This window comes from Triturus cristatus, chromosome 7, assembly GCF_964204655.1.
Source record: "Triturus cristatus chromosome 7, aTriCri1.1, whole genome shotgun sequence".
NCBI classification, from domain to species: Eukaryota; Metazoa; Chordata; class Amphibia; order Caudata; family Salamandridae; genus Triturus; species Triturus cristatus.
The window spans coordinates 1,714,055,704-1,714,069,613 of NC_140590.1; the positions used below are offsets into that span (position 1 = coordinate 1,714,055,704).

General features: G+C 43.0%; 1 pseudogene across 1 annotated transcript in view; it reads left to right on the forward strand.

The window, feature by feature from the left end:
* Positions 1 to 13,910, forward strand: part of LOC146812860 (homeobox protein NANOG-like) — a 494,597-nt pseudogene that overhangs the window by 32,604 nt on the left and 448,083 nt on the right. The window contains exon 2 of the transcript XR_014966928.1: positions 1,007 to 1,110. The product of XR_014966928.1 is annotated as a homeobox protein NANOG-like (transcript). The remainder of the gene's footprint in view (positions 1 to 1,006; positions 1,111 to 13,910) is intronic.

Sequence of the window (13,910 nt, forward strand, 5' to 3'; positions counted from 1 at the left end):
TCTATTTCTGTCAGTTTGCTCACCAACTTAGTTCATTTATTATTTTAGCCATGCAATAGCATTCCCACGTGTAATTCTCTTGTTAATAAGGTTGGTTAGACAAGACTCGACAAACTTTTAATGATTAATAATTAATCAGTAGTACTTTTAATTATAACATGCGAAAATGAAACAGGTATTCGGTTTTAAAGAAAAAACCCTGCTTTATCATTGGCGCTCGGGTTCAAGTCTTCTTCCCAATGTACTTGTCCTTTTCGGGGTCGTCTCCCGCGTCCTCTCCGGCCTGATCCTAAAAAAGGAAACCGTTGGTTCCCGTATTGTGGTGGTGGTTGAGTAAATTGGGGGTTTCAGCCATATAGTATAGGGGGAGCCATCTGTGGTGGTATCGGGGGGAAATGGCCCTGGTAATTCATATGTCCACCTTGGTATGTATTTGGCCAGGGTTGTTGCCAGTAGGTGTTGTGCCCTCTACCTCTTTGTCTATTCCTGTAGTTCCCATTACTTGATCCATGGCTCTCACTGCTGGATCCACTACTGATGGAAGATGCATCATCTGTGGAGACTGAGTGAGCTGATCTGGTTGGTGCTTTGTATTCAGCGTCTGAATATGGGTATGTTTTGACAAAAGAGATTTTTTTTAATCCTTTTGGAACTGATGGATCTTTGACTGAGTCAATTCATCTTTATATTCCGCCATTTCTTTATTTACTTCATCCATTCTTTTCTTGAATGAAGTTAAGGTGGTTTTAAAATGGGTCTCAGTTCCCTAGATATCGATCAATATTGCGTCAGATAATCTTTTTGCCATCTGAATTATTAGAATAATCCAGTCTCTGGTGCAGTGCCAGGCAATCTGGGCCCAGTCTCTTCAGAAGGCTGCATCATCTAGGAATATTCGGGGTGAATTTGTCACAATCAATCCTGTTGGGGCTGTATTAGAGCGTAAATATTCTGTCAATATTATGCCATGTAAGATTGTTCTGATGCGTTCCTTCTCTTTTTTCAGTCAAATTTTCCCAATCTGCACTCTGTGAGATGGTTTGTGCCACATTGAAGTCTGCCATCAGTGGTGAAGCTGATAGGATGTTGTTGACATCTTCGTCAGTAAAAGTAAGTCCCGGGTTTTCAGCCATGCTGCTAGATGGTTCTTTTGAATAACGCTTGAGTTAGATACCAAACAATATTTGTGAATGAGAGGATCAACTCTCACAGCTGCGCGCTGTCATAATACTTCAGAAGAATAAGAGAGTAAGGAAAAATAGAAAGGCTACTTGTCCTGTTCCCTGGGTAATTATTGAATAAACAAATTGGACAAGTCCTTGGTAGGTGTAAGGGTCGTGGTTCGTGACCTGTACCTATGCAAAAGGAGCGCAAACAACTGTTTGTTGTTTAAGGAAACCCCTCACCCACCTACCTAGTAGGTGGCATGCTTCATCATCGGGGCCCAGCTGTATTACCGAGTGCAATCAAGCTGTGCTTCAACGCCTGAACTACAGCGGAGCGGGTTCTAGTGTGGAAAGTGTACAGTGCTATGTGAGGTGAACTTATGTGCTAAAAATGTCTCTAGGAAATGCCCTTATGAAAGTTTTAATAAAAGGGTCCTAGGACATGGATAAAACCATCGTCAGGATACACTGGAGGTTTTAAAATGAACCTCTGTATCTCTTTAAAATGGTGTAGGTCTACTAGTTTCAGCCTTCAGAACTGTTCAAGAGGCTTTCGTCAGGACCATATGAGAGTGCGTGACCCAAAGAAGGGGCACGTTGGTGTGAGTATCAGCGCACACCCTAAAGTGCGCTGTGAGTGTTGTGGGATCTTGTTACTTACAGATCCTATGCAGCGAATACCTGTGAAAGAGAAAATACATAGTACAACTTATATTGTCACATTTTCAGTTATCTGTAGGTATATCATGCATGTCTTACTTTTGTAGCGCTCCCCTGTGCGTAGAGTGGTGGGGACTGGTCTGAAGAAGGCATCCTGCATGTGGCTTTGTGAGTGCATGCATGATGGCTATCTATAAATAACCAAGCGTGGCTACAATGTGCCCCAGTAGTGTCTGGTTGACTATAAGACTACCAAACTGGCATATTAGAGAATGATTAAACAAAATGCAGATTTGTGAAGTGGTGAACTGTCGTTATTTATCAATATTATCTCGGAATGCATTTACGTTTTTGCTCAGAGAAGTGTTCGCATTATGGCACATCTTGTGTTAGTTAAAATTAGGTATCTCGTGATAGCGCGTTATATGTCCAAAGAACACATTTAACATGGAGAGACATACAGGGCGTACTGACTGACAACAAGCAAACAGTTGTTTGCGCTCCTTTTGCATAGGTACAGGTCATGAACCACGACCTTTACACCTACCAAGGACTTGTCCAATTTGTTTATTCAATAATTACCCAGGGAACAGGATAAGTAGCCTTTCTATTTTTCCTTACTCTCTTAATGTTCTGAAAAACCATTTAAAGTGTAGTCAATGTGTGGCATGTAAATTCTGTTTCAATACCAGCAATGTTACCCACCAATATGTGGATATGGCTTTTACAAGTTTTAGCAACTGCAATACACAGGATGTGATATATGCAATTTGGTGTCCATGCAACTTACTTTACATTGGACAAACGACACAGAAAGGGAAATGCAGAATTCTACAACACAGAAGCCGGATCAAATGCGGCACGATAGGAGCAGAACTTGTCTAACACTATAGGAGTCAACAACACAGCAGTGATGAGATAAAATGGAAAGAGATTGAACAGGTCATGCTGGGACCCAGAGGAGGAGACAAAGTGGGTCTACTATGCAGAAGGGAACTTTTTGGGATGGACAAATGCAACATGATCACTCTGGGACTTAATACCCTTGATGGCTGGAGGCAGGCTGCCTTCATATGAACACGTAAATTGATGGACATGCCCGTATATTATACGGCTACTTTCATTCCAAGTTTAGTGCCTCACTGACCATTGGTTTGTTCCTCTTTTCGTTAGAGCAGCTGCAGGTGATATGCATGCAGTTTCCCGTAGTTGATGTAAATTTCCAACTGACAAGAGAATTTATCTGCCTAATGTTTTCCCTCTCCGTTTTTCTTCTCACTTCCATGGGCATCCTTTTAGGGCATAGTCAACTTTACCCTCTCCTTTCAATGTTCCCCTGCCTTCAGGAGCTCATTAGACCACTCTCTTCGTGGTATGTGTGGGAGCACTGGTCTTTTTTCAAGCCCCTCTCACACTATTCACTGATGGTTACACATATTTTTGACACAATGGGCCTTTGTCACACTGGTGCTTCATAGAGGCAGTGACACTGCCCTAACTGACATGAGTATTTCTTTTCCCAAAATGTTTTTTCTAAAGGAAATCATTACATTTCCTGTGAATTACTACTTTTCAATTCCAATCGGTACAGCAGGTTAGATTTTTGCAAAACGATCTGTTTTGTCCACAGTTGGACCGTTGTGACTATATTTCAATTAGGGTGAGCTTAAACCACTGGTGTTAGACTTGAACATAGCACACTTTTTCCTCGCACCATTCTGAACCTGTCTCTTCCCCACTGTGGGACTAACAAGAAACAAGCAAGTACATTTGGGGTTTTATTTCGTGCCACTTCGCAAGTCTATTTTTAAAAGCGGCGAATAATTGTTTAGGTAGTTTCTATGCCGTAGTAGTAGAAATTCTGTTTCCGCGCCTAAAGCATGGCTAATTCACTTTTTTTGCTTTTAATTGGATATTTATATTGGATTTAGCCTCTCTCCAAAATATGAATGCTGTGTCATTTATGGATAAATTATTTAAATAAATGCATCTACTATATAATTGCAATAAAGATACATATGATTTCTTTACCTCACCATTGCTGTGGAAGTCCAAGGCTACACTTCCCCCAGTGAGACTACCTTTTTGTTAATAAACATTTTGAAAAGTTTGTCACTTCACCAACCTTTGCTGATTGACTTATCATTTTACACACATATGGCCTGTCTGCCAGGCTGCTGCCAGTACCAGGGGCGTCGTCAGCCTCCCGCTTTATCAGCCACTGCAGAGGTGGGGTTTCTGCTGAACCTCTTCTGACTACAACTCAGCAGACAAATGCTCGTAATTAATGCAAAGGCGTGGGAAGGTGACCGGGATGGATAAGTGAAAGGGTAAATGGATGGATGGGTGAGTGGTTGGGTGGGTCGAAGGGTGGATGGGTGAGTGAAAGGATGGATCACTGAGTGAAATGGTGGATTGATGGATAAGTGAATGAATGGCTGAATGTATGTATGAGTGAAAGGTATATGGATGAGGGAAAGACTGGATGGATGACTGAAAGGATGGATGAATGGATGAAAGGGGGGTTAAGTGAAAGGATGGATGACTGGGGTGAAAGGATAGATATGTTTGATGTATATATTTGTAGATAGATGGATAGGTTTGGATATGGAAGGGCAGAATGATGACGGAATGGTGACAGGATGAATGTTGGATGAAAGACTGAATGGATGACAGAATATAAAGGGTAAATGGTGATTATCAGCGGTTGGATGGAAGGGTGAAGGGAGGAATGGCTAGATAGATACATGGAAGAGACGCGAAAGCTTGTCTAGGGAGGGTCACAATGACTTGCTTCACTTGCTTGGTGTCATAAGAGCTTTTGCTCAAAGTGCGGGTTATTTTAATTTGCTGGTTACTCCCTTGGCCAGTAACGCTGCTGTGTTGCTCAGCATCACAGCTAGATCTCCTAGTGCCTCCTCGTCATTTGCTGGTGGAGACACAGGTATTTGTGGGCCTACTTCTCAGTCCACCTCTGTTCTCTGGTAGTCATTTCATGGACAGCTACACACCAGCTGCTCTCGATTTGCACCATAGAGAAACCGTGCAATCGGCATTCCCTAAACAATTTTTCCTCGATGTTTTATAAGCTTGGTTCAATGTGGATGAATAAACTTAGCAGAGATTAACTGAGGTTTGTAGCTGGGGAGCAGCGTGGAGCTAATTTCTGCAGGTATCTTGTGCCTTTCATCCAGAAGGCCTCTTTGGATGGTGCAGAGAACTTTGAATGTGATCCTGGCTTTGATTGGCAGCCAGGGAGAAGTTTTCAGAGAAGGCTTGATGTTGTTCTGTTTATGAGGTTTCAGGCACCTTTTGGTTCTGTGGTTTTGAAGCTGTTGAAGCTTGACAATGAATGTTTTGAGAATGCCAGTTTCAATGATTTTAACATTGCCTACATAAGACATGACACAAGATCTGAGTAGTTCCTTCAAATTGGCAATTTGGTGCAGGGGTGCAACTAAACCTGAATTTCAATGGAGAGGAGGCTAATAGGTCAACTAAAGGTGAGGGCTAGCACTTCAAAGTGGTGGAGCTTTTCTTAAAGCCAGCACAAGTAAGTAGAGTTATAAATAATGGATTTTAAACATATTGGTCAAACCCCCTTCGATGACAACAAACATGTTTTAGTAGATTTGGCAATGTGTATAAGCTACTGACAGAGATCTTTAAAAAAACAGCTTCTACAGATTTCAATACAAAGCACTTTAGAAATAATTTTCACAAAGTTGAGTCAAGACAATAGCCTCTTTTGACAATTCTCCCAAAATTCCTTCTATTAAATGGTAATGACCTTGTACAATATTTTTTATTCCTTAATCAAAACGTCACTTCTGTCTGACTGTTGACCGAAAGCCATTTTCAGTCTTCTCGCCGTGACGTTGCATCTTTGAGGCTGCACACATATACCTGTCTCAGAATATTGAGCTATTGAGGGCAATGAACATGATTCAGGTTGTGTGATTGGCATGTTCTGGGCCTGGTTCCTAATGTATCTTCCTTTCCTCCTTAGATTGAGTGCCAATCAGTTGGCAGTACCTCCTGTCAATCAGTGACAGGAATCTGCACTATTCTAGATCAAAATGCAATAGTTGCTGTTCAGTGGCATAAGGAAACTTAGGGTCCCACCCTGTAAGGAATGGTGATGGGGCTTTCAATACCCATACTCTTGAGCTGACAAGCGGATCCCCCCTCCACGAGGACTCTGGGTGTGTCCTTTACACCCCTGTTGATGTTCGCTCTTGAGCTGTCGAGGAGTTGTCACATGAGATGACTAAGCTATATCCATGCACGAGGCCACCAGGCCCGAAGTACTGGCAAAAAGATAGCTGCATTGAAATAACTTTGCATCACATGGTGTTCTGCATGCAAAGCATACGGGCATTGCTTCAAGTTTCAGACCACATCCAGTATGAGGCTGATACTGACCAATGTCCTGCCAAGAGGTCACTCCAACAGAAATAGTGGCAGTTAATACCATATTTTCCTAAATGTTCATACTAATTCCAGCAATTAGCCTGGCCTGGACGGAGAAACGTGTTATCTTGAAAGGAGCACAAGAGTGACAACAGGCAGACAACATGGTTACCAGATTGTCACTGTCCTACTGGAACAATCAGTGCACAAATCAGTGTTTTCATCGTGCAATGCATTTACTTTGGTAGCCTATTAAATGCAATATCAGATACATGCTGCTTTTGACAGATCTAGGCTTAGTTTGACAGGACAATATGGGTTCACTGGGTTTTTGCTGCCAAACTTTGCTAGTTTAAAGAGGTGGGACACAGCGATGCAATGCCTACACAAGAGGAATGCCGGTGCACTGCCTTTGGATAGACACATTCCAAAAAACACACAATGCGTTAGTTAAACACATTGCTAAATCTTTCTTACAGTGCAATCTAAGAAGCTGTCAGAATTCCAGAAATTCCACACAAGCCGCGCTACCCGCTCTGACCGCCTGGAAGCTTTTAAGTAGCTGATTCACGAATGCCAATTTAGCAAGCATTGGCACAGTTCAATCTAGGAATGGTGGCAGCATTAACATCACAAGCTTTCAAGTGTAACAGAATACAAGGTTTTTGTTCATGATCCTCATTTGGAGGCATCAGGATGACACAACTGCACCAGCAGGTGGAAATGCCATCATTGTAACATTGTCTGATGCCATTCATTCAGTGCAGCGTCTAAACCAGGCATTAAACTCATCCAGCTAGCATCAAATAAGTAGTATTTTTCAAAGTATGTATGGGGCATATTAACAAGGAACAGGGAAAAGCACCGCTAAGGGCGCTTAGCGTTAATTTTTTTAAGGCCCGCTATCGCTGGATTATATCGCCTGGTTATCGCGTTATTAACAACGCTAACCTCCGAGGCGATAAAAAATCCAGCGAGAGTGGCATTTTGGGAGGTTATCGCTGGTAATGCCGCGATAAAACTACAAGGATAGGGATATCCTTGTTGATAGCCCATGGTGGATTTAGCCATGTAATCCACCTCCCATTGGATTACATGGCTAAGTCTGAAAATTAGCAGACGTAAAAAAACAGCGTTAACCGTGGTTAGCGCTGCTTTTTTTGTCTCAAACAGGGTTAGCGTGAAGCTTGATAATAGGAGAAATGTCGCTTAGCGACATTTCTCCTATTATTTTGCTCTGGAACACCCACTTTGCATCTCATTAGAGATGCAAAGGGAAGCGTAGTGAAAAAGGGTGCTAACATGCGATTTTGCATGTTAGCACCCTGTTGTTTATAGGGCGATATTTTTATCTCCGCTCCTTTGGCTTTTAAAGCCAAAAAGGCGGCGATAAAGCCCTTGTTAATATGCCCCGTAGAAAGCTGGTGAGCCAAAACCCCTCACAAGTTTTATTGAGAGCTGGCAAATGAAAGATGAGACTTAGATGAGTTAACATCTACCCTCTGGTCCTAGTGTGACTTGTTCGAAAGGAGTTTGATACCTCATTCTTCCCTCCACTACTAACAGTGCCAGATGAACATAAGTGTCAGAGATGAAGTCAAGAGCAGGTGAAACAACCAAAGATTAAGACTTTAATTCCTGAGTAGACATACATCATATTGGATATTAGAGGCTAGTAGTAACAGCAGGTTGAAAATGGGGAATCCTGGTGGGATTGGCGACCCCAAACTGAGAAAAAGATGTTGTAAACTATGTACCTGTATGGATATCGCCATAATAAGAGCACAAAGAGAGATTTGTGGACTAAGGCCATAGTTCCCAGGTATGTAGAATGTGGGTGCTAATTAGTGTCTAGGGTAATTTCTGGCACCCTGGTGTGGGGTATTAAATGGGTAACATAACTTACTTCTACTGAGTTCCCCACCTCAGAATGAAGCCAAACAAGTGGAATTAGTGTTTACCACGTAGAATACTGCATGTTTTCCATGTATGTTTTAGCATTACATACTGACAGGTGTCCTCTGGCTTTTTCTGAAAATCTTTGTCAGGAGAAAAATGCAGAATGTGGCAACTGATGCACAACTCACATTCAGATCTGTATGCAAACCTCCATTTGTGCATAGATTGGAATTTAAAACACAACCTTGAATCAGAGTGTAATTAAAGTCTATACATTATGGATGGCAGGGATGAATTATGGTAATAGGGATTTGCCTAGCTCCGTATTGCCATTATTATGGCCTCACAGTGCTGTAGGGTACAAGTGCATTGTATTGTATTTTGGTCGTATTCACACAGTGCCTCGTACTCTTAACGAGGCGCCAAAGCATCTTTGTGGAGGGGCAGCAACCCGCTCCATGGAGCGCCATAGACAGAACAGAGAATGTTTGCCATGCGGCCTTTATAATAGGTTTTCTGATGTCATGTGTCATGTCTACAGTTATGTGCTCAATAAGTTTCGTTACTATGCCCAGGGCTTTAAGTGGGCCGGTGTCTGAGCACCGGCAGTTTTTTAAAGGGGGCCTTTGTTTCGTGCCCTGGCACAGGCGGTCCGTTTTTTTCCGGACTACAGTGACAGCAGGCACATGGATGTGCGCGTGCTGCTCACACTGCTCACCTCTTACAAGTGGAGTATTGTAGGGGAAGGGAAATTCTTTAAAGAGAGTCATTTTCTCTCTGGATTTCCGTTTTTTTTTTTTTTTAACTCAGGAGCAGCAACATCGTCGTGGTGTCACCAGGGCTTTAAGTGGAAGCTTTTTCAATATTATTTACAAGCCATAGTTGTTGCTTATTTATCTCATGCAACTAACAACCATTGCCAAAGCCAATAGTCCTGACTTGTTTTAGGTATGATGTTACTTGTTGCATCATATGTCTGGATCCAACGACAAACAGCAAAATACAAGTCGGGCGGCACAGATTTTTAGCTTACATATTTTAAGCAATGCCCCTAATTACATTGGCCACTCCCCTTTATGAGACCCCCTAGTTTTTTCATCCCACTTAAAGCCCTGACTGTGCCGCTGCATGATATTGACGAATAAAGGAGTGAGAGAAAGGTTTCTTATGCCTTCAATATTAATTGATGGACAGTCTGGCCTATGTCTGACGTGTTTCGCTGTGTGGCTACGGCAGACACATCTGAAACCGTGTCATAAACGTGCGTGTAGCTGCGGTTACTCATGAATGTAGGAGAAAGGTGTTAGGATAAACGTGGCTGCACAAGCCAATACCTGCCCTCTATGGAGTGCTTTCTGTAGATGCAGTTTGAACGACATAGGAGGCGTTGAGAGATAATAGGAGCTACGCTTGGGTGGTGCAAACTAAGAGATTCAGGTCGTTATGTGTCCCTCAAGTGCATCCAATCAATCCCAAAATTGCCCCTGTGGGAGGAAAAAGCAAAGGCGAACGTCACAGCATAACAGGGCCTACAGCACCCACACTACACTATGCCTAAAAAAAACAAATACCAAAGATCAGGAAGTGGACTGGCTTTGGAGGGCTGGGCATTTATTAGAATCATTGCTAAAATCTGATGACTCAATATGGTTTCCGTTTCAATTTTGCTTGATGAATGCGTCAAAGCATTAGGACAGTGAAACAAGGCAATGTTTCTTCTAGATATGCACTTTGGCCCTCTCAGGGGTTAGGAATTTGCTATGCAAATGACCTTACAATATAATATATCTGCCTCTATTACATTCTGATGGAATCTTGCGTTTTCTGACATTTGTTGAAATTAAAGTATGGTGAAATACCCCTGCCATCTTTTTCTAGATTTGGTGAGATCTGATAACTTGGAGTTGCATCTGTCTTGATCGGTCCCCAGACACTTTGAGTAGCCCGCCCTGGCCCCAATTACCAATTGCATGGTACCAGCTTGGGGAAAACTCTTCATCAGTAAATATCAGTAAACCGGCAATTACGAGTTCAATGCCACGGAATGGGTAATTACTGTGAAGACCAGGATTTACTAGGCATTATTTTGCAAGGTATAACCTTTTCCATTGGGTTTAACACACACATTTGACACCTACTCTGAGAACGTGGTAGAATTGTGCAGGGGGCATTGCTAAAAGCATGCAGGGAGCTGTTCTAAGGCAGGGGTCGAGAGAGGAGTTGAGGAGGGTGAAGGAAGGACTGGAGAATGTGGGCTTGTGGCGTAGGAGCATGTAAGGCTCTACCCGTGCCTTGTCTGAGGTTTGAGCAGGCATCATGAAAGGGGTCTGGGCTACAATGCAGACTTGTTAGATCTGACTGACAGTTTCAACACAAAAAGTACTGGCACACTGTAGCATAAATTTATTTTTGTTCTGGAATAGGTGGAGGGAGTGTGCTTTATCACAAACCACCAACACTCATTTATATTGTATTATATGGAGACAACCCATCCAGAATGCTACAAAATTAAAAATTGAGTAAGTCAGAAAAGTCAGGATGAAAGAGAATGTGAAGTCAGTCCACAAAAAGATACACTCTACACAAACCCTCGATGATAAAGAGGTGAAAAAATGTGTAGAGAGAGAGAGAGTACCTCACGTGCGCACCACCAGAGGAGCTACTGGTTGGTTCTCACCAGCTTGCCCACGTTTATTTCATCATTGGCAACTCTCTCTCAAGAAAAAAGTGTGCAGTGTCCAGTGAAAAAACACATAACACAAGACGGTGTAGTGTAAAAACAGAGAGACACACAAACTGTGCAGACAAAGACAGTAAAAAATAGTGAGGGTATATAGACTCTCAAATAATTGTTTTATTCTGGTTAGGAGTCTATCCCACTGCTTAAAAACACAGCATGTTGCATACCTTAGATCTGACTGACAGCCTTAGAGTGATCTTCCCCTAAACGTTTTGCCTGCTTGCCTCCAACATTGCTGGATTTTTTCTTCTGTTAGTCTTGTGCTCACTCCCCTAAACATGGTTTGATTGGCATACCCATAAATGGCCCATTTCATATACCTAAAAGTCCCTAGTAGAGTGCACTACATGTGCCCAGGGCCTGTAATGTCCATGCTACTAGTGGGCCTGCTGCACTGATTATGCCACCCACTTAAGCAGCCCCTTAAAACAGACCTACCATTGCATAGCCTGTGTGTGCAGTTGGACACTGCCATGTCAACCTGGCAAGTAAAACCTCTTACTAGGCCCAAACCTTCCTTTTTAATACATGAAAGTCACCCCTAGGGAAGGCCCTGGACAGCCCAGAGGACTGGGTGCAATGTATCTAAGAAACAGGACATGTACCTTTAAGTTTTGCATATTCTGATAGCGAAAAACGCTTACATTCTTTTTTCACTAATGCAAGGCCTAAATCTCCCATAGGATAACATTGGGATTACCTCATTACATTTTATAAGCGTAATTTCCAAATGGGAAGATATAACTGGTTCAGTTTGGTGTCTCTTGAATCCTAATTTAAAATCCTGATTTATGATGAAGTTGGATTTTAAATTACAACTATGAAAATATCACTTTTAGAAAGTTGCCATTTTCTTTCCTTAGCCATTTGGTCCTTGCAGTCTGTCTCTGATCACATGAGTGGGTATAGTTGCCAGTTTGGCTTTGTGTATTCCACCTAGACAGCCACACACATTGGGAGCTTATTTGACTGAGTGGGCTATCCTGACAGGTTGGGAGGGAGGAACTGGCACAGCCTCACTTACATCTGAATACGCTGTGTCCTGTCACCACACAAGGGCTGCCTGCCCCCTGCAATTAATCTGGAGACAAGGTTGACAGGGCAGTATATCTTAGTATAAATGCTGGACCTCAGACACTACCACTTTAGTACAGTGTTCGACCTATGGATAACCTGGCAGAAAGATGGACTGCTGGGCTGTTGAAGGCTTACCACTCTACTGGACTGCTGCTCTGGAAGAACTGCTGCCCTGCTGTGCTAGCCTGCTGCACTGACCTGCTGCCTGCTTCCCTCCTTGCTTGGGTGAGAAGGACTGGACCCACAACCCTTGACCCCAGAACCCGGAGTGACTCCAAGGGCTAGTTGGTTAGCTCCCTGATCTGAAGTCTCAGGGACATAACAGGATTCCAACCTTCTTTCATTTGCACTGGTGCTCAGCCATCTGTGAGTCTACCCTGCCAAGTTGTGACATTCCAGTCCTGGACCCTTGGAAGTGGGTATAAGGTGCTTACCAGCAGATCTGACATATCTTCTCTGCTGAGTGACTCATCCTCGAACCAAACCCACACATACTCCTTGGCTGAGCAGGACATCCTCTGGCAGAACCAACGCTTCATCGCTGCCTCGTGGATTGGACCCGCATCACCTTCGCAGTCCTCTGGACCGGCGCATTGCCGGAGGTGCAGTGCATCCCTGAACCAGGTGCTTGCATCCTTTGTCAATGGCAGCTTGTATGCACTGGCCTCCACATCACAGCCTCACAGCTCTTCAGAACAGATGCACTGCCTCAGCTGCACTCTGCATCCTTGATGACCAGACATCGCATCACAAGCCCCATCAATGGGATTCTGAATAACCACGCATAGGACTGCAGCCTTGCTGCATCTCAACTGTGCTACGCATTGCCTTGGATCCATGCACCACCCCACAACAAGGATTTAAGGTTTAGTGGGCTTAACCTAGATCCTGTAGCCGGCCCACGCTCCATCGCGATTGGACTAATGTTGTGACTTTGTACTAGTCTGGCACGACCAGATATCCCTTTTAGAGCTTTGTGCTTTTTGGCACTATCTTACCTTAATACTTTGAAATTCAATGTCTCCAGTTTCCCTGCCTGGATTTTTGTCATTTGGTCTTGTTTTATTTATTAAAAAATCACTCTTTATTTCTAGACTTGGTGTGGGTTTTTTTGTGTGGTGTTTTCAATGTTTTACTGTTTGAAGTGTTACACAAATACTTTACACATTGCTTCTAAATTTAGCCTGACTGCTCTGTGTCAAGCTACCAGAGGGTGAGCACAGGTTAATTTAGGGCGTTTCTCCCTCTTACCCTGACTAGGTTTGTGGTTGCTGCATGACCAGGGCTCACACCTCTGTCAACCTTTTAACATTCCTTTTTCCACAGAGATTTCACCTGCCTAAATTTTCAACTTATACAATCGGATTAGTTGTACTTGCACCCAGTAAACAAGAGTGCAGGAATACTGGACTTCTTATAATTGTTCAGAACAGAATTACACACTGGAATTCCACTCCACGTAGTTTCAATGGGGCCGATTCATGTGGACTGATTAGGCAGAGAGAGCACGAGAACATGAGGCATGAGAAGAAATGAAAAAACAAAAAAAAACAAGGCATCCTTCCCCTTGGATGACCTTAGTTGTTGAAATGTGAAGGTTCTATTGCGATCACACGAGGAGATCAAGAGGAAAATAAAGTGCCCACCGTGCATCCTCTGAAAAGTTAACACATCTAAAACCATAAAGCACAGGGCACCAAAGATGAACATGGAAGAAATTTGTCTTCTATATTCATTCAGTATACCTTGGTCGAAAGGGTAAACAACCTTTACAACGCAACTTTTACAACGCACTACCATTACAACGAAAATTTTACAACGCAAGTAGATTTACAACGCATGCTTTTACAACGCAAGTCTTTACATCGACTTGCGCTAGATGGCGTGCTAACATTACAAATAGTGTAGTTTACTATCCCAACACCTTCCCTACTGTTAAGTGGACTGGAGTTGGA